Source organism: Coenobita brevimanus, unplaced genomic scaffold (assembly GCF_032717465.1).
Source record: "Coenobita brevimanus isolate Jiangsu-jjx unplaced genomic scaffold, ASM3271746v2 jjx.HiC_scaffold_316, whole genome shotgun sequence".
Taxonomy (NCBI): Eukaryota; Metazoa; Arthropoda; class Malacostraca; order Decapoda; family Coenobitidae; genus Coenobita; species Coenobita brevimanus.
In genome coordinates, this window is record NW_027644158.1 from 54,870 (window position 1) to 77,187 (window position 22,318).

At 41.5% G+C, this 22,318-nt stretch overlaps 1 non-coding gene across 1 annotated transcript; it reads right to left on the reverse strand.

Annotated features, from left to right (window-relative positions):
* Positions 1–8,759: 8,759 nt before the first annotated feature.
* LOC145390166 (5S ribosomal RNA) lies at positions 8,760–8,878 on the reverse strand. The gene has a single exon (XR_013895586.1). It is a non-coding gene; the product is annotated as a 5S ribosomal RNA (ribosomal RNA).
* Positions 8,879–22,318: the final 13,440 nt, after the last annotated feature.

Here is a 22,318-nt window from a genome sequence, read left to right on the forward strand (position 1 = left end):
GATCTTCTCACCTACCTTTCAGACTCCTGGTCATCCTCCTTTCGGGACTTTGGCAAAAGCTTTGCCATTGCACTTGACATCTCAAAGGCTTTCGATCGAGTCTGGCATAGATCTTTAATTTCCAAACTACCCTCTTACGGTTTCTGTCCAGTCTGTGCCTTCGTCTCTAGCTTCCTTTCTGGTCGTTCTATAGCCTCTGTTGTAGGCGGCCATCGTTCTTCTCCTAGATCTATCAACAGTGGTGTTCCTCAGGGTTCTGTCCTATCACCAACTCTCTTCCTTTTATTCATCAATGACCTTCTTAGCTGTACATCTAACCCTATCCACACGTATGCTGATGATTCCACCCTTCACCTTTCCATTCGGTTCCCGCAACGTTCATCTCAGCAGTTACTTCAACAAACAAGGGATGAGGCTATGGCACACCTAATGTCTGACTTGGCTCGTATCTCTGACTGGGGTAAAAATAATCTTGTTTTTGATGCATCAAAAACTCAGTTCTTACACCTATCAACCCCACAAAATCTTCCGCAGGAGTACCCACTAATGTTTAATAATATTCAGCTTAATCCTACATCATCCTTGAACATGCTTGGGGTTTCATTCACTCGGGGCTTATCTTGGAAAGATCATATTGCATCTCTGGTATAATCTGCTTCCAAGAGATTAGGTGCGCTAAGCCGACTCCGTACCTTCTTTACCCCTGCACAGTTGTTGACTTTATACACGGGTTTTATTCGCCCCTGTTTCGAGTACAACTCTCATGTATGGGGAGGCTCCCCACATACAGCTCTTCTCAATAGCGTGGAGTCAAAAGCTTTTCGTCTCATCAACTCTCCTCTTACTGGCTCCCATCAACCTCTGTCCCTTCGCCGCCCTGTTGCATCTTTATCTCTTTTCTATCGTTACTTCCATGGTCACTGCTCCTCTGAACTGTCTGCTTGCATCCCTTCACCTCTAAGTCAAGCAACAAACTCTCATCCCTTTTCTGTCCACCTCTTTAATGCACGAGTTAACCGTTACTCCCAGTCCTTCATTTATGCAACAGGTCAACTCTGGAACTGTCTCCCTCTGTCTGTATTTCCTACTTCCAGTGCTCTCCAGTTTTTCAAACGCAGTGTGTTCAGGCATCTCGAAATGATCGGATCTTGATTATGGCTCTCTTTTGTATTGTTTTTGTTTTTTCCATGGAGGGAACGGTTTGCGGGCTCCGGCCTTTGGTTCCTTCTTTCTTGCATTAAAAAAAAAAAGTTCTTGCCCCTTACAGAGACAGACTTCGGAATTGGAGAGGTTAGACTGAGGTTAGATATAGCCATTAACCACTTCACTCCTTGAGATCCTTCGTCAAGTTAGACAAAATATTCTGACGTTGAGGGAAAAACTTCATGTGAGCGAATGTGTTAGATTCTTTAGGGCGAAGGGAAAAGGAAAGTCCCATTGATATTAACTTTTCATACAAATTCTCTCTCTCTCTCTCTCTCTCTCTCTCTCTCTCTCTCTCTCTCTCTCCAGTGATTTGATTTGCAGTACTCCAGAGATGCGACCTTCACCCTATTGATGTGACCCAGTGATGTGACCCAGTGATGCGGCTTGCAATACCCTAGTGATGTATGATGTGACCTCAGATACCCGTATTCTGTGACCCAGTTACATAACCTGCATTTTCCGAGTGATGTGACCTGCAGTACTCGTGAAATAATCTTCAGTTTCCCAATAATGTTATCCATAGAATCTCAATAAAGTGACCTATTGATTTGGTCTGCAGAACCCAGTGATTTGACGCAGTAATAAATCGTAGTGATGTGACCCAGTGATGTGACCCAATGTGACCCAGTGATGACCCCGTGATGTGACCCAGTGATGTGCAGTATCGCGTATGTCACAGGAATTTTGGTGCCACAGCACAACCACTTCCTCACGATATATTTCAGCCGATGTGTCACGAGACCTTGCGTGAAGAGAGACAGAGGGAGAAAGGGGTAAAGGGAGGAAGCCAAGAGGAGGAGGAGAAAGAGGGAGGGAGAGAGAGAGAGATGGAGGGAGGAGAAGGAAGGAGAAGGGACAGAAGGTGAGAGGACATCAGTGAAAGACAAAGAAGAAAGAGAAGAGAATTATAAAGAAAAAAAAAGAGAGGTAAAAGAGGAGAGGGTAATAGAAAGGGGATGAGAAAGAGAGACTGATGGAAGGAGAGAAAGAGGATGAACAAGGAGAGGAGCAAGATGAACAGGGAACAACACTGGCCAGGCCTCGAACAGTAGATACTGTCTCGTCAATGGCCAATATTGCAAGGCAGATTAGTTGGGGGGAATGGGGACGGGCAGGAAGCGGTGAGGGGAGACGATGGAAAACAGAGAGATAGAAAACAGGCGTGAGGTGAGGAGGCAGAGGGATTGGGAAAATGGTGAGGAGCTAAAATAAGGAAGTTGGAAGAGGGAGAATGGGAGGGCAGGACCAGGAGAAGGGCGATTTAGGTGAGGTAACCATTGTGAGTGGCAGACAGATCGAGGGAAGGAATCAGGTAGGTTTGATGAGATGACAGGAGATGAAGGGGAGGCCACATAGGGGGATAAGAAGACTTAGGAGGGAGTCTGGTGGGGAGGTAATATAGGGGGATTATGGGGTTATGGAGAATAGGAGTCAGATGAGGAGACAGGAGTATTGAGGAAGTCACGTTTGGCCGGAGAATCGGACAGAGGAATCTGATAATAGAGCAAGACTAGAGGACAGAAAAGAAGGACGAAAAGGCGGTTTTCGGATGCGACAGATCAGCTGGAAAGGAAGACTGGGAGTGTGAAATGGGTAGAAGTGAGGTACAGGTATTTCAAAGGTTAGAAATACAAACTAATTCCAAACAAGGAGGGCTGGTATATTGGAAATGCCAAATGAGTACTTGCAAGGGAGGCTTAAATATTGCACATGCAGACTAAGTGAAACTGAAGTAGGCTTAAGTGGTGTAAACTTGGAAAACTAAAATGGTGTAAGTTAGAATGCAGATACTGCAAACTCAGTGGAAGCAATGTTGAGTGGAATGTTGGTGGTGTGGAATGAGTGGACGAGAGGTCGGCTAAGAGAAGGCGAAGTAAGCTGGAAATGCAAATGAACTGGAAGCGAGGTATATACAGTATGTGTGTGATATATATATAGATAGATAGATAGATATAGATATAGATAGATAGATGGATACATATATAGATGGATATATCAATCAGTCAATCAATCAATCATTTCCTGTGGCACCCTCGGGGATGCATAGGGCCTCGATGAACTCACACCACCACATCCTATCTTGTGCTAACTCCTCAAGATCTCCCCAACACTCATCTCCAGCTTCCCGTCTCATTGTCCTCACCCACGTCTCTTTTGGCCTTCCTCTACCTCTCCTACCAGGTGCCACCCACCCTGGTGTACCTCGTACTATTCCCTGTCTCCTATACACATGTCCTAGCCACTTCCATCGTGAGAATCTAACATATTCATCGATCGGCTGCACTCCCGTTATTTCTCTAATTCTACTATTTGGTATCCTTTCCCACCACTTAACTCCTAATATTCTTCTAAGTGCTTTATTTTCAAACACCAAGAATTTATTTTCCATAGTCACTGTGCTGTACCAAGACTCGTGTCCATAAATTAAGATACTCCTAACCATTACCTTATAAAGTTTGATTTTTGTATGCACAGAGAAATTGTTATTATTCCAAATATTTTTAAGCATTCCCATTGCCTGATTAGCCTTCTTTAACCTTTCCTCGAATTCAAAGTTCAAAGAACCATCCTTGGCTAAATAAGTACCTAAATATTTAAACCTATCAACTTGCTTTACAACCATACCTCCAATTACACATTCCTGCGCATTTTCCATATTCATATTGATTATTTCAGTTTTTCCACAATTAATAACCAAACCCACCTTGCGACCTTCACTCACCAAACAGTCCAACACTCTCTGCATCTCTTCTGGCCCATCACAAATCAAAACTATATCATCTGCATAATCTAAATCCAAAAGTTTCCTGTTCTCTCCCCAAAGTATACCTGCACCGGTTTCTGTTCCAACGCGTTTCATAATGTAATCAATGACCAATATAAATAGTAAAGGCGATAGAACACCACCTTGAATTACTCCGGACTTGACTTCAAACGAATCACTCAGACAACCATCAACCATCACTTTACAAAATGTGTCCTCATGCATGTTCATAATGACCCTCACAAACTCCTCTGGTATTCCATAATGTCTCATGATCTTCCCCATAGTCTCTCTCTCGAAACACTATCAAAAGCCTTTTCAAAAACAAAACAAAGACTTAACGGTGCTCTCATTTCATTAACTTGCTGCATCAAATGCCTAACTATAATGATCTGATCATTGCAACCACGTCCCTTTCTAAAGCCAGCCTGTTCATCCCTCAGAATACCCTCAACCACTGGCTCCAACCTATTTAAAAACACTCTACTGAAAACTTTCAAAACTATCGGTGACAAAGAGATTCCCCTCCAATTACCACATTCACTCAGGTCTCCCTTCTTCGGAACTTTAACAATTACACCATTCTTCCAAACTGATGGTAGTAACCCCGTCACCCATATCTTATTGAATAGCTTGGTCAAGATCATTATTAATCTATCCCCCTCCACTTTAAACATTTCCGGAAATAAACCATCCTCCCCTGGTGCATTATCATTCTTTAACTGTTTTACTGCTTTCTCCACTTCTGCAAGCCTCAACTCTCCTGTTTCTATATTTAAATCTTCCTGAGCAGACGGTATATCCTCTTCTGGTGGTATTGGTCTATTAAGTACTGTCTCAAAATGCTCTTTCCATCTATTTTTAATATCTCCATCTTTGGTCAATAAATTTCCTTCCATGTCTCTAACTGGTATTTCCTTGCGTTTACCTGCATTACCACTCAGTTCTCTAATCGATTCATATGCTATTCTTTGACTCTGTCCATCATTTTTGTTTATTAAGATTTCAGTCTCTGCAACCTTTTCATCCACACATCTTCTTTTATCTCTCCTAGCTAACCTTCTTACTTCTGAATTCAAACTCCAGTACGCAGCTCTTGCTAATTCAATCTCTCGTTCATCAACGCATTGCATCTCACTCCTCAATTTAGCCTCACCTCTCTTTTTTATCATATCCCACGTTTCATCTGATATCCATTTCTTTCTCCTGAATCTATGTCTCCTTCCAATCGTACATTCAGCAGTCTCATGCAAAACTTTGTTCACATCCTCCCACATCTCATCTACACTTCTCTCCCCCTCTTCCAACGTTTCCAACACCAAAAACCTATTTCTGCATTCTAATCTGAATTCCTCCTTTTCTTCTCCTTCCCTTCTAAGCTTAACAATATCGTATCTACCAACACCAGATTTTTCCTTCTTCTGATTTTTAAGTTTAAACCTTATTTTTGCAATGCTGAGTTGATGGTCACTACCAATATCCGCTCCCCGTTTAACATGAACATCTAGCAGAGAACTTCTATGCCTCCTACTGATAGCGATGTGATCAATCTGATTTTTATATTTTCCACACGGCGACACCCAAGTTGTCTTGTGTATATTGCAATGCTGAAAGAGTGTGCCCCCGATGACTAAGTCATTTGCTAGACAGAAGCTTCCAAACCTCACTCCGTTTTCACTCATCCTACTACCAACTCCCATCTTACCCATACATGCCTCAAATCCCTCATTTGAACAGCCCATTACTGCATTAAAGTCTCCAACGCAGATCAAAACATCATGTCTAGGTACCCTTCCTACTCCTTCTTGCAACTTTTCATATATATATATATATAGATAGATAGATAGATAGATAGATATAATATATATATATATTATATGGAATATATATATTTATATATGTGCTAAAAGATCGGACTCGCCAAAATGGTTCGACTGCAATAGTGCCATAGCAAGGACCCAAATGTCTTTAGCATATAATTCATTGTTTAAAGAAAAATACATATCGAATCCCTCAGTCACTTTAAAATTGTTAGGAACCACGCAAAAGCAACGATAATTCTCGCCAGTTCAGACTTTCCATACAACCAAGCATTCAGACCATTAAATTAATAATATTACTATTAATGCAATGCTTTGATCAACTTTCAATCTTTTCAACAGTGACATTAACAAGTCTTCACCCATTTCCCCACTAAGCTCTTCACATGGAAACATTGTAAAGGACCTTCGTGGAGAAGCTAACATTCTTGCCAATGCGTTTGTCAGAAATTCTACCTTAGAGCAAGTCATTCAAAACGTTCCTTTACTAGAACTTGACTCTCCCAAAATTGCTGCTCTCAAGATACAGACTAAAGACGTAAAATGTATCCTAAACAATTCACAAGTCAGTTTAACTTAATTTGTTTTTATTTCTCTGTTCTTGTTTTAAAATGTGGCCTATCTATCTATCTATCTACCTATCTATTTATCTATATGCACAGAGATAGATAAATAGACAGATAAATACAGACATAGCCTATATGAGATAGGCAAATATTTGTGTGTGTGTGTGTGTGTGTGTGTGTGTGTGTGTGTGTGTGTGTGTGTGTGTGTGTGAGAGAGAGAGAGAGAGAGAGAGAGAGAGGGGGGGGAGAGAGAGAGAGAGCAAAGTATGAGGCACGAATGTGAAGATAAAGAGGTGATTGGTTATAGACACAAGCATCAAGTAAGGAGATCTATGGGGAAATACCTAGACGCCCAGTAGGAGGTAACTAAAACTGGAGGAAGTATCACGGTGGTGGGCAGATGGGTAGACAGTCTCATAGATATATACGGTAGACGTATAAATGGATGAGGGCAGAAATTAATACAGTTTCGTTTGCATGAATATAGCGGAATTACTAATTAGACTATATTATAGATTGATATAGACAGAGTTACTTCTAATTACCCAAAGTTTTAAGAACTATTTGTCAAACTGTAGGTGTTATCTAGCAACTCTAGCATAGTTCCTTGTAGATTTCTGGACAGTTTGTGTTCAAAATGGAGGCAGCGACATTCAAATAGCATCAGGAAATAAATAAAGCTATCATACATTTTTGAAGCATGATAAGCAATATTTTTTTTTCCCCCATTCACAGTGTCCCATCTGCCACTTCATCGCCCACCCACCCCCATATCTCTCTCTCTCTCTCTCTCTCTCTCTCTCTCTCTCTCTCTCTCTCTCTCTCTCTCTCTCTCTCTCTCTCTCTCTCTCTCTCTCTCTCTCTCTCTCTCTCTCTCTCTCTCTCTCTCTCTCTCTCTCTCTCCATATTCTTTGCTCCCTCCCACCACTACTCTAGCACTTCTCTCACTGGCACATTGCCACCACCATATCCCAGTACAGTATCTTTTACTAACTCCACGGGTGGGTTCACGACCGGTGGTAAGTCAGCGTCAAGTGTACCTATGCTGTCTTTATGGCCTATCCTGGATATACCCAATACCCAAGAGGACAACATTCGCATTTTGCTGTAACCAGACAGTTTTACTGAGTTTAGGACAGCCACCAGTCTGGAAGCAGTTTACTCGTATTTTTTAACTGAATTATTCCCTCCACAACCTTCGGCGTATTTCAGTTTCTAAGCTGAAAAAAGGTTTAGTGGAAGTAGGAATAAAATGAGAAGTACACATCTGTTTATAATCAATTAACCATGAGGACATCGTCTGCAACTTATTCTTGCTGACACCACACAATTTTACTAAGCCTAGTCATTAGTTAGTGAGTGTACTCAGTCCATCGTAACGGGCTATTCTAAAGTACATATCCCGTATCCCAGAGCACGTCATTTTGTACCTTTTTTTTCGCTGCTACCAGGATAGTTCATTCAGGTATACGAAAATACCCAAGTCGTATAGGGGATTAATACTGGTTAAACTCACATTTAATACTGGTTCAACTCTCTCTTTTAATACTGGTTCAACCCTCCCTTTTAATACTGGTTCAACCCTCTCTTAAATTTCAGCTTGCGATAGAGTGGATATTTCGCCAAAATATCATGCTGAAGTCAAAATATTTTCACGATAGAGCACTAAAATGCTTCGAGACCTTTATGGGAGATTTCTTTAAAAATAACGACGTGCAGGCTATACTGATATGTTGTCAAATTATACTGCACACACGGATGTCAAGAAAGTAAATTCATCATTTACCTGGAATTTTACCTGTGCCAGTGTTAGCTAGAATAAAATAATAGTGTCCAGACCATAGATGAGATAATGACATGTGTATTGCTTGTTTATTATTCGTTTCTTTGTCCTGCTTCCTGAAAACAAATACCACTTGTAAAATATTTGAAAAGGGTTTGACTTTGAGAATTTGTATTTGTGTACTGTTTTAACCCTTTCAAGAAAGACAACCGTAGTACATTATTCTACTTAAGCTACTTCCAAGCTAATTTATGGGACTGACAGGACATGATAGGAGTCTGAGAAAGAGCAAATATTCTTCACCATTTGCCCTTATTTTATTTCAGCTAACGCCACAACGGTTTAATAAACTGACAGTGCGCCAAAAGGGCCTGAGAGAGTTAATTTCACTGTAACCAGCAAACCGCATTTACTTTAACATCGTTTTAACAAAATTGGAGTGAACGCTGATGCAGCCACGGTAGGGATCATCACAAAGCTACAAAATCCGGGAAACCTCATGTTTCATTCATTCATTGCCAGACGCCATGTATCCCAAACGGGGTGGCCAAGGGCTTAGAGTTAATTTTTTTACAGGGAGGAGCACTAATCCTCCACCAACCCCACTTGACACGTAGAGATGCCAACAGCATCTGGTGTTCCCAGGCGGTCACCCATCCAAGTACTAACCAGACCCAACGTTGCTTAACTTCACTGATCGGATGGGAAGCGGTGTACTCAACGTGGTATGGCCGTTGGCAAACCTTAGGAAATCAATAAAAGTAGGCTGCCAGCTTATTATATATCGAAACATACTGCCTGGAAATCAACACTGCCATTTGGACTGCAGTTCATTAGTTGCATTCACCCACTGAAAACAATTAGCCTGTACATATCTCACTGCCACACAGATTTACTCACAGAAAGCTCGCTCATACCTGCTTATCCATATATACATTCATAAGCATCCATACTCCCGCCCAGAATAAACGTTTAGTTACTCGTTCTCCAAAGTAACTTCACCATCGCTCACAAAGACACCTTCACCAGTCTTCTCTGTGAATATCAGCCATCTCTACTCATCTATCCATTATTACATGCACCCACCCTGTCCATCCACCCGCCACACCCAGTCATCCACTCCATCCGCCAACCCACTAATTTCATCCATCTCCACACTATACCAACTTATCCACACATCTTTTCCACTCACCCACTGTATCCACCCACCACTACATCCCCCATCCACGCCCCCACCCACACTGACCGACGACCACATACAAACTTACAAGTGGCATCTTCACCCACCATATTCCATCCATCTTCATCCATCCATTCACTCCCCTACTCACCATCTACATTCATCCACCCATCCGTGCCCCCACCACCCACTGCCTATCTCCAGTACTCTCACCACGGGGACCTTCATTCCCATTACCCATGAGCACCAACCATCACATTCACCCACCATATCCACCCATGTCCCCATTCAGCCACCCATCGCCCACACCCATGCCCCGGAAAATACGACTTCTATTTTTGAATTAAAACTCGGTGAAGCGGGAAATACGGTTCGCAATTTGGAATCTGCGTACATATATATATTTTTACTATGAGGCTATGGTAATGAGTGTGAAATGGGCAACGCATCAGACAGCTTCCCCCAAAAGAGAGAATTTGATACTGGAAATTAATTAGCTTCGTTAGTGGTTGAGGCGTGTATATGATGGACGTATCAGCCGGAGGTAATTGAAATGGCAAGTCCGTGATCATTATAATCTGCAGTGATCGAATGGCAAGTTATTACAAGACTTGGGAATATCCACCAATGTCATAATTACGTCTTCCCTCTGCTTTATGATTTTCCAAATGAACGCTTCCCGAATTTCGCTAATTAAGTTGAAAAGACAAAGTCCGAATGATATGGTTAATTAATTTTTGCTGGACCTAATTTGTATTCGTTTATTATTTGTAATATGCAAGAGGTGTGTGTGTGTGTGTGTGTGTGTGTGTGTGTGTGTGTGTGTGTGTGTGTGTGTGTGTGTGTGTGTGTGTGTGTGTGTGTGTGTGTAATTCACCTGGTCGGTCAGGATCACGTGATGGTTGTGATCATCAGCATTTTACCCTCCTGGAGGAGAGCAGAGAGCTCATATAGTCCGATCTAAGGGCAAAGCCTTGACCTTAACACACACACACGCTCATCCTCATGCTCAAGGAGGAGAGAGACCACCCGCTTCGTCTGTGAAGCTTTTCGCATCCCGAGCAAGGCGCGAACCCCCGCCTTAGCAGACGCTAAGCGATAGCGTTACCACTGAGCCGGCGAGCGGTGTGTGTGTGTGTGTGTGTGTGTGTGTGTGTGTGTGTGTGTGTGTGTGTGTGTGTGTGTGTGTGTATACTTAATAACCGCTGCAAACGATTCAATCTAATGTCAGTTTCTAAATGAAAGTATCGTTTCCTCGATGTTAACTTCGCTGATAACAACGTTTAATACCGTCCGTTTTAAGATGATTCAAAAAAAAAAAAAAAAGTTCTTCCAGGTGATAAGAAAGGGAAATGCACAGTTCCTGTACTGCGAATCACATTCTGAATAGAAAGTCATTAACCTAACCTTATCACTGTTGAACAGTTTATATTTGTGTCACGTGCCACGTGCACCGCCTGGGTGTGATGAAACCTGTCAAAAACAAATCCTGAAGAATTGGGCTATCATGTGGTACAAACTACGCAGTGATCGACCCTGTGGTTGCTGAGATGTAAGCTTCTCAATAGTGAAACGGTCGGGCCGGGTTGGGTCGCCCATATGTGAGAAAATGCCACCACCTGACGAGTGACTAGCCAGTGCTTCGCCCTCGCTCGTAGTAATGTAGTTTAATGCTGATACTGATCAGATATTATTTAGATCAGATGCAAAGAGTAATTACTGGCAATTTAATCACAGGGATGTCTCACTTACTTGTCTAACGATTTGTGTATAGGGAATATATTTAATCTTTTGAATCCTAATACAGTTCCTTGCAGATTTAAATTTTTATAGCATGAATACTTAACACATATATCATGTATATTTCTCAAACTATTGGCACATGTTCAACCTCTTGAAATTGGTAACGTCATTTTTAGCGTCATGTGGACGCGTTCATTTAGGTTTTGAGGTATTTCTGAAGTACAGAGACTTTTAATGTGAGAATCGAATGAATTGGTTAGAAAAAATTGTTTGGCTGTATAGTGACTCAGATGAAAACTACAAGGCAGCACTGAAAGAATTATTAAAAACACAATCTTACAAGGAATCAAACTCAGTAACCATATATTCATATTAATAAATCAAGTGAGAATATATAACAAACAAGCTATCGTAATTGGAACTCTACATTGGAGAGATATACAGCGATAATATCAATTTACAAACTCAATTCCTTCATCAAAAGAGGTTTCCCCCCAAAAATATTTATCTCGCGGTAATAAGAATGCAATATTATAAACGACGCCACTGAAATGAGGGTAGAAAGCGACTAAGTAAGCTAAGGCATACTATGAGAAAGATAACTACTATACTTAGCTAGCAATTTGCATACTTCACGTGTATACTGCCCTGCCATAATCATACTTTAACATAACCAACATTCTGCAAAGAAGCACAAAGGAAAAAGCACACACACACACACACCCACACACACACACGACTGTCGTAACGGAACACATAAACATGCCGAACAAAAAATCTTATAGTTCAGTGCAATGGTACTTTTTATGAACATCATACTTTTAATCAGGGATAGGGAGATTTTTCGTTGAGAAATGAGATTGAAAACAATATCATCAGCCTCATGTATATGCTTAAGTGTTTATTATTCCTCCGCCCACCTTTGGTGGGGGAAGCATTAAGGGATTGGATTGTCTGTCCGTGCGTGCGTCCAGCGGGCGTGGGTTAGTGCGTCCGTAAGACTTTACTGGGCGTGATATCTTATGAACCCATTGACGGATTTCCACAAAACTTTTGTCAGTGATGAAGTGTCGAGATGATTTACTGATCAGCTAGGTTAAGGAGTCAAGGGTCAAGGTCATGTGGTTTCGATTTAATTTATCCTTGTGAGGGCGATATCTCCTGAAGGCCCTCGACGGATTTCTGACTAAACTTATGTCTGTGATACAGTATGAAGGAACGATGAACTGATTGGGTCAACAAGGTCAAGGGGTCAAAAGTCAAGGTCATGGTGTGGGCGTGATATCTCCTGAACCCCTCAAAGGATTTCAACCAAACTTTTGTCATTGACACTGTGAAACGACGGCATCAAGGTCAAGGGGTCAAAGGTCAAGGTCATATGGATCGACTCAGTTTATCTTTGGTCTCATTTCAACCCACAGTGAACCCTGTCATGGAGGTTGTATGTCAAGTCCGTGCTCAAGGCTTGGCGGAAACTTACCAAGCGACATTGTGTGAACAGCCCGGAGCCCAAATTCTCGACGTTTAATTTTTTCTTGAAACCGTTCGACGAATTTGCTCAACAGAAGGAAGAATTTGCATAGCGAATAGCCAAACGTAAAGTCCTAAAGTCGAGGATGTCATTTTCATTATGTGCTACATAACGGTAGACTTACACCCAACGAAGGAGAACCCACATGTAGTTCAGAGGTTAATGAAGACTCTAGAATTCTAACCCTTCAGAGCTAAAACATACTGTACCCTCCAAAGCTCGAAAAATCGTATAGAGGTGGTTCCTTTCAGTACAGTGACTTTCTTTTATTATATTCTTGGTATTTTCAAGTAGAAATCTTAACAAACATAATGTTATGAAAGCGAAGCGTTTAGATTACAAGGTTCACCTTCCCCTCTAGGTCCCCTCACACCTCGTGGACACTCCCCTCACCCCTTCTACATTGCCCTCACCCCTCCTGCACATATTCTCTCACCCCTCCTATGTACCCTTTCGCCCCCTGTTTATCTCCGTCACCCTTTCTGTGCATCCGCTCAATCTTCCTCCACACCCTCTCACACCCCACCACTAGTACATACCGTCTCAGCCCTCCTGTACACATCCTCTCCCCTCTTGTTCATTCCCTTCACACCGATTGTGTACATTCCCTTACCCAACCAAAGCATCCCCTTCTTCACTTTTATTATCTGTTAATATTATTATTACTATTATTATTATTATTATTATTATTATTATTATTATTATTATTATTATTACTATTATTATTGTTATTATTATTATTATTATTATTATTATTATTATTATTATTATTATTATTACTAAAGTTAGTAATTCGAGAAATGTTTTTTTTTTTAAACAAGGTGCGGTGGGTGAAACAGACATTTGCCCCACCTCCTTGAATTCCTCACTTCCTCCAACCACTTTCCCCCGTCCCACCCCACGCCGCTCTACCACCCCACACCTCTGAATCCGAAATGGCCGGCCACACGTCAGGGAACTGAGGTTTATGGTGTGTCAGGCCAGACACTGGCCTCACATACCCTACTGGTAGTGGGAAAGGGAGGGGGGATGGAGGGGATACAATACCTTATGCACAGTGCGCGCCTCACACCCTCATCGTAGCACCACAACGGTCAAAGGTTCCATGAAACTTTCCTGCCAGCTTTGGCGATGGAAGCTGTTTTAGCATTATCACCATCATTTTTTTTGTTTTAACTGAGAATATGGTTAAGTCGAATCCAGAAAGCAAGGAAACTGATGTCACTAAAAGAGAATTATCAACAGCGTGCCTTATGGAATGTTCTAGATATCTGCTCACGTAGTCAAGATTTTGGAAGCTGACTCTACCTTATAGGCCTAACCATCTGCAAATCTTTTTCTGTCTAGATATCCACGAAGTGGTAGTTGCGACGACCATCATCCACTTACGTGATATAGTCTACTTCCTCCTATGGTGACTCTACACTGAGTAACAGGCCTAATGATTGCCTGTAACCCAGAAATCCATTTACAACGCTCGGTGGTAATCATATAATCAAATAACAGGATGATGTGGAGCTTGCTATGGTGTCCCTGTTGACCGGGTGGAGAGACGCAAATGCGGCGTCTGTCCAAGAACCAAACCTTCAGACTTTTCCCCGAGCCTTGCTGTGCCGAGGAGCTCTCCACCACATAGGAACATCGGTTCACTGCATGAGATGGCCTGCGGGCAATTGTTTGCCTTCGGTTGACGAGTCTACTTGGCAAGACAGACTGGGGTTACTTTACTACTAATACTATTACACCTGCCCACACTCTGCTCACAATATTATCAAACGCAAAAGTTCACCATCATTTCCCTGCCGACTGTGGGTATAGAAGACGTTGCGTGAAATATTTAAATATGATACTAGTATGAAGCACACGACAAAAAAGTAGAAGGAAGAAAGGTCAGTTACATCAGAGAATCAATAAGAAATATCGAATGCAGGAAACCATGCTGGCATAGAATTGCCGGCAAACTTACGTTCGAGGTAGTATCTTACCATTCAGACTCTTATGACCCACTTTTAGTTATATAAAATCACGTGACGTTAATTGGACTAAAATACTAGCGTTATTATGACTGCGAAAAAAAATTACTGGTGACAGTATCAACACTTTCACCCCTTATACTTACTCACCACCGAATAAAATCGTCTGCCCTTAGCTGCAGCAGAATACACTAGAGTTGTCTTGACCATGAAGAGGGGTAATGATGCCAGTATTAACACTCAGGCTCCTATAAATCACTTTCAGCTACAAAAAAAAAATTGTTTTCCATTAGTTGGAGTTGAATTATTAAGCACACTGTTAAACATCTTGAATCCAACAGCTTAATTAATGACAGACAGTATGGTTTTCGCCACGAATGATCCACTTTTGATATACTAAGTCTCATGACTCATACCATCAATCAGTCAAATGACCAACATGGAGAAACCCATGCAGTAGCCCTTATTTCTAAAGTTTTTGACAGAATGTGGCACCATTCCCTATTATCCAGACTCCCTTGCTAAGGCCTATCATCTTTTGTCATCCTGATTTCCTCATATCTCAGCAACAGAAAGATATGAGTGTGGGGAGGAACAGGTTGGAATGATGGGACGATTGCAGATTCTCTTGTCTGTAGGTTCATCCTGGGGACCTTAACCTTGATGATGAGGAGGACTTCTAATACTTTGTAGGCGTCTCGTATCTGAAGCCCGACCGATGGCCAGGATGTTCTCTTCCATCATTTGTCTGGTCAGACGGGTATTGTGGCAATGTCTTGTGTGCGTGTTTTAGGGGTACCATTCTGCAGGCGAAGTACTATTCCTCGGCTAAGCTTGGTGGTTGAATATATATATATATATATATATATATATATATATATATATATATATATATATATATATATATATATATATATATATATATATATATATATATTGCCAGACGCCCTCAATCCCGTTTGGGGTGGCCACAAACAAATCGTCTCCAAGTCGCCCTGTCCCCCGCCATTTCACTGCCCTGCTCCCAACTCACACACCCCTCTCTCATATACCTCTCCACCCCATCCCTCCATCTCATCCTCGGCCTCCCCCTCCCTCTTCCCCCTCCACCTCACTCACATACACTCTCTTCGTCAGTCTTTCACCCACCAACCTCACCACAAAGCCAAACCACCTCAGTGTGTTCCTCATAACGCTTCCCTATCACATCCACATCCACACCACACCGCTCCTTTATATCCTCATTCGTCAGCCTGTCTCTCCACGTGACTCCACAGGCTCCTCTTAAATAACTCATTTCCACTGCTCTCACTCTGGACTTGTGTCCTTCCAACAATGTCCAAGCTTCACTTCCGTACGTTAGAGTTGGTATCACAATACTGTCATGTAGTAACTTTTTCACTTCCATGCTCACTTCCCTGTTTCTTATCACTGCTTTCAAAGGAGCCAGCAACCTTTCTTCCCTGCTGTACCCTTTCAAGCACTTCACCCCTCCAAACCTCCATCCTTACTCATCACACTACCCAAATACTTAAACGTACTCACATTTGCAATTCCTCACCATACAACCTCGCTGTACTCGTACATTCACTGACTTCACCTCTCTCAAAGACCATCACTTTACTCTTCCCTACATTCACCTTTAGGTTCCGTTTCTTAAACACTCTCTCAAACTCATCCACCAAGCCTTGCAGCTCCCCTTCGTCTTCACTCAACAACACATTATCATCTGCAAACAACAGTACAGGGAGTTTCCAAACACTATCCTCTCTCACCAGGGCCACTCCAACATCCACTACCCTACCTTGTACCTCTTTTATTACCCCATCCATGTACAGATTGAACAACCATGGAGACATGACACATCCCTGTTTCAACCCAACTTTCAAAGAGAAAAATTCACTTAGTTCACCATCCACACGCACTGCAGCCTTCGCACCATCGTACATACTCTTCACAGCGTTCAACAACTTCCCCATCTACTCCATATATTCTTAACACTCTCCACAATCCTTGTCTATCCACCCTGTCATATGCTTTCTCCAAATCCATGAAAGCCGCATACAACTTCTTTCCACTTCTCTAGAAACTTTTCCACTAAAGATCTAAGAATGAATATCTGATCTACACAACCTCTTCCCTTCCTAAAGCCTCCCTGTTCTTCTCCAACTAATTTCTCTGTTCTTTCTCTAACTCTGTCTATAAGTATCCTACCATACACTTTTCCTATTATACTAAGAAGACAAATGCCCCTATGATTACCACACACTTCTTTTTCCCCTTTTCCTTTGTACAAGGGAATAATTATACCTGACTTCCCAATCCTCCAGGACTCTACCTTCCTCCCAGGCCAATCTGCACATCTTCCACATCCATTCTACTACTATCTCTCCCCCATGCTTCAGCATTTCACCACACACTCCATCAATTCCTGGGGCTTTCCCCGATTTAACTTTCTTCATTGCTTCCATAACTTCTATCCTACTGATTTCTTCCTGTCTTCTCACCTCCCTCCTTCTCCCAGCCATTCCCCAGCCACTTATACTCGCATTACTTCCATCCTCTACGTTCAACAATTCCTTAAAGTGTTCTCTCCATCTGCTCACTTTTTCTCCCTTCTCCACTAGTAATCTACCATTTTTATCTTTCACTCCCCTGCTAACTTCACTTCCACCCTGTCTTACTCTTTTCACTTCTCTCCAGAACATTTTCTTACAGTCCCTCCACTTTACACTCAAATTCCTTCCAAATTCCTCATCCACTCTCTTCTTACTCTCTCTTACTAATCTTTTCACCTCTCTCTTCCTTTCCACATATAACTCTCTCTTCCGCCTCTCAACTTCTTCCACGCCCCTATTTCTCATCCATTCATTGTATGCTTTCTTCTTTTGTGCCACAGCCTGTTTCACCTCTTCAGTCCACCACACTGTTCCTTGCACCCACCTCCGTCTTCTCTTCCTTCCACACACCACATCACGTGCTGCACATATTTCTTCTGTAAATATCTTACACATACCTTCCACGTCTCCCACCTGCTCCAATTCATATTTGCCCAATCGTTCCTCCACTTCTCTCTTATACTCTGCCTTTTTCTCATCCTCTTGTAACCTTTCCACTCTCCTTGCAACTACTCCTTCCTCTCGTCTTTCCCTTCTTCTATTCCTCCATCTTACTTGCATCTTAATTCTGGCCACCACCAAGTAGTGGTCAGAAAGTCCACTCCCCCAACCTCTATACACTCTTACATCCTTTACACATCTTCGCATCCTTTCATCCACACACACATAATCAATCATTGCCTTCCTTTCATTCAGTTCACCACCCACCCTTCTCATCACTCGCCATGTATACCTGTGGATCATTTTATGCCTGAAGAGGGTATTGGCTATCACCAATACCCTCCCAGCACAAATGTCCACTAACGCACTCCCATTCTCATCTATCTCAGCAGGCACACCCCACTCACCAACTATTCCATCCACCTTCACATTACCAACTTTACCATTCATATCACCAATCAAAAACACTCTCTCATTCCTTCCAAACTTTTTCATGCACACTTCCACATTTGTCCAGAACTCTTCTCTCACTCTTCTAGCACGATCTTGTGTTGGTGCATACACACACACAATCGCCCACATTTGTATTCCAACTTTCAACTTTACCCACACAATCCTTGACCCAACTGATCCATACTGTCTTATGCTCTTCTTCCATCTTTTACTCACAACTATACACACTCCTTCCTTTGCCCTCTCATTCTCATCTACTCCTGCACATATACCCCACCCATACTCCCATTCTCTCACACTTTCTCCTCTCCATTTTGTTTCAGTTATTCCACATACATCCACTTTCGCATCCTCAAGCACCTGGACAATCTCTCTCTCTTTCACCTCATCATTCGCTCCTCTTACATTCCATGTACTCATATATATATATATATATATATATATATATATATATATATATATATATATATATATATATATATATATATATATATATATATATATATATACACATAATATACAGTATACCCGTCCATTAGCAAATGCAAGGGAATAAATTTGTTAATTTATTTCTCGATGCTCAGCTTTTCGTTAAATCAAGTTTCTCCTTACACAGACTACTGTAGATCGTGATATTTCATTCATAAAGTACAGTCGACAGCAGAAGTTCGTCCCTCTCAACGTGCGCGATACGAGCCTTTTGAGTTGGGAACACTGTACGAGATAGAGTTGACAGGTATGGTTGAAAAAGCTAATATTAAAGAAATTTTTCCGGAGATGAGAACAAATTCCCGAGTGATATTATTAATATTGCAGCAGGTGGGATAATAATGTTATTGTGAAATGTATGACACTGATGTATGAAGGATCGTCGTTACGGACACAGACGCACACAATTATTTGAACTGGACTGATGTTGCCAGCAAGCATTATATGAAATAATATAGAACGTTTGCAGTCCTAAAGGTGAGTTTACAAGAAAACATTAATTACGATATCAGTTACACACTAAACATAGAAACTGACAGTGCGTGTTTCACGAGTATACGGTTTTGTTTCACAAGTTAAATCATTTCCCTTCCTCGCCTCTCTCTCTCTCTCTCTCTCTCTCTCTCTCTCTCTCTCTCTCTCTCTCTCTCTCTCTCTCTCTCAACCCGTCTCTCCTCTTCCCAGTCATGCTCTGCCATCATCCATGTTTCATTGCTAATGCTGAAAATTGTATGTCTGTAGGTAGAGTGTGGAAAGTAATCATTATAAAAGTGTTAAATGAGCTTCTTTTTCCCCTCCATGGCTAAGGAGTGTTATATATGACCAATATAAATGTTAGAAACATGGATAAGTCGTCACTTTGATGGTTAGGAGACATTACTTGCCACCATTTATATAACATATATCAATCGTTAATACAGTGCTCCAAATACACTCCCTCTCCACCTCCTCGCCGTCTCCTTCCTTCCCTCCCCCTTCCACTGTCTCCCTCACTCCTCCCTCCCTCCGCCCTCTTTACCAGTACCCCCATTTTCTCTCCTTCAACAGTCAACACCCTCAACCCCTACCCACGGTTTCATTTATTTGACCCTGCTTCGTTTTACCTTCCTAACTAGATCGGTTATTCATGACGAATACAGATAATATCAGTTACAGGATTTCAAGTCGTAACTGTAGTGACATTATAAACACAATAGGCTACACGTACAGGTTATATTGCCAACTGTATTACACACAAGTAACCAGATTACTTATCAGTAATAGGTCCATCGAAACTATCAATGCTCAGTACCCCCCCCCCCTTGCGGACTCTGCTCGCCTCCTTCCCTTTTCTGTATCCCCCACTCCTCCCTACACCTTATAACATATTTACCTGTATCTCAGCTTGTAATATAACTAACCCTTCCCTTACCCATGGTATTCCTGCTTCCATAATGCAAAGTCAGAGAATGCAGCCAGCAAGAGTATCCATATCATTCCATACCCATAGCTGCATAACATGGTCAGAACAAAAGGTAATGACATAGCGGTCCGTCAGCTCCATGAACATCTGCAATCGCCGATATTATCGATACATGAGTGACAACGACTCGTACGAATAGGAAGCGAACCTTTCCCATAATTAACCCTTTCACCGCGACAATCGGATACTTCCACTTACATCTGCGTGATGTCCAGGCTAACGGCAAGCATATTCCGCTAAGGAACAATCTACTCATCCAGAGGGGTTTAATCCCCTTTCATCGTATATTACGATGATTATGATTGCCAAATGTATGGCAAGAGGATACAGCTTTGTGACTATCATCAATATGCAATATTTAACGGTAAGAGAAGAACTACAAATTATCACCAAAATACCGTCATTACTTGTTCAGAAAATATTTTCTGGTTGCATGTAGATCAAACTCTTGTGCAACTCAACACACGCGATGATTAGTTTTAAAATTTTATTTTCTTCAGGGAAAAGAAGGACGTTTGTGCTTCATCTTTAAGTATGTTGGGATTTAAATAAGCGTATGCAAGAGATCAATGGCTAGGGGGGAGTAATAAAATGATGACTAAATTGAAGCACTGACTGCCGTTCCTTGAAGTTAATGCGTCTTGACCGCCACTGTCACGGTCATTATAATAATATTACACACATTAAGGAATACAATCCAAAAACAAAACCCAAATGTCGTTGTAATGTTCGGGTCCCGAGACAAAAATGAAGAAGGGAGAGAAAACAGACATTTAAATTGGCAAGGGAGAGAAGTCGGGCAGGGTCAGTACAATAAAACCGTGGGGAGAGGTTCAGATTGTTCTAGAAACAAGGGATACTGGTAGAAGGGGAGGAGGGAGGGGAAGGAGGAGTGATGGAGACAGTGGAAGGGGGAGGGAAGGAAGGAGACGGCGAGGAGGTGGAGAGGGAGTGTATTTGGAGCACTGTATTAACGATTGTTATATGTTATATAAATGGTGGCAAGTAATGTCTCCTAACCATCAAAGTGACGACTTATCCATGTTTCTAACATTTATATTGGTCATATATAACACTCCTTAGCCATGGAGGGGAAAAAGAAGCTCATTTAACACTTTTATAATGATTACTTTCCACACTCTACCTACAGACATACAATTTTCAGCATTAGCAATGAAACATGGATGATGGCAGAGCATGACTGGGAAGAGGAGAGACGGGTTGAGAGAGAGAGAGAGAGAGAGAGGCGAGGAAGGGAAATGATTTAACTTGTGAAACAAAACCGTATACTCGTGAAACACGCACTGTCAGTTTCTATGTTTAGTGTGTAACTGATATCGTAATTAATGTTTTCTTGTAAACTCACCTTTAGGACTGCAAACGTTCTATATTATTTCATATAATGCTTGCTGGCAACATCAGTCCAGTTCAAATAATTGTGTGCGTCTGTGTCCGTAACGACGATCCTTCATACATCAGTGTCATACATTTCACAATAACATTATTATCCCACCTGCTGCAATATTAATAATATCACTCGGGAATTTGTTCTCATCTCCGGAAAAATTTCTTTAATATTAGCTTTTTCAACCATACCTGTCAACTCTATCTCGTACAGTGTTCCCAACTCAAAAGGCTCGTATCGCGCACGTTGAGAGGTTGACGACTCTTCCTGCTGTCGACTGTACTTTATGAATGAAATAATACAGTCTTAATGATCTACTGTAAGGAGAAGCTTGATTTAACGAAAAGCTGAGCATAGAGAAATAAATTAATAATTTACTACCTTGCATTTTTAATGGACGGGTATACTGTATATTATGTGTATAATATATATATATATATATATATATATATATATATATATATATATATATATATATATATATATATATATATATATATGTATATATACATATGAGTACATGGAATGTAAGAGGAGCGAATGATGAGGTGAAAGAGAGAGAGATTGTCCAAGGTGCTTGAGGATGCGAAAGTGGATGTATGTGGAATAACTGAAACAAAATGCAGAGCAGAAATTGCAGAGAATGGGAGTATGGGTGGGGTATATGTGCAGGAGTAGAAGTAGAATGAGAGGGCAAAGGAAGGAGTGTGTATAGTGGATGAGTAAAAGATGGAAGAAGAGCATAAGACAGTATGGATCAGTTAAGTTAGGGATTATGTGGGTAATTAGGTGAAAAGGTGCAGTCATAAGTGTGACAGTTATTAATGTACTGTTTGCACCAACACAAGATCATTTTTGAAAAGTGAGAGAAGAGTTCTGGACAA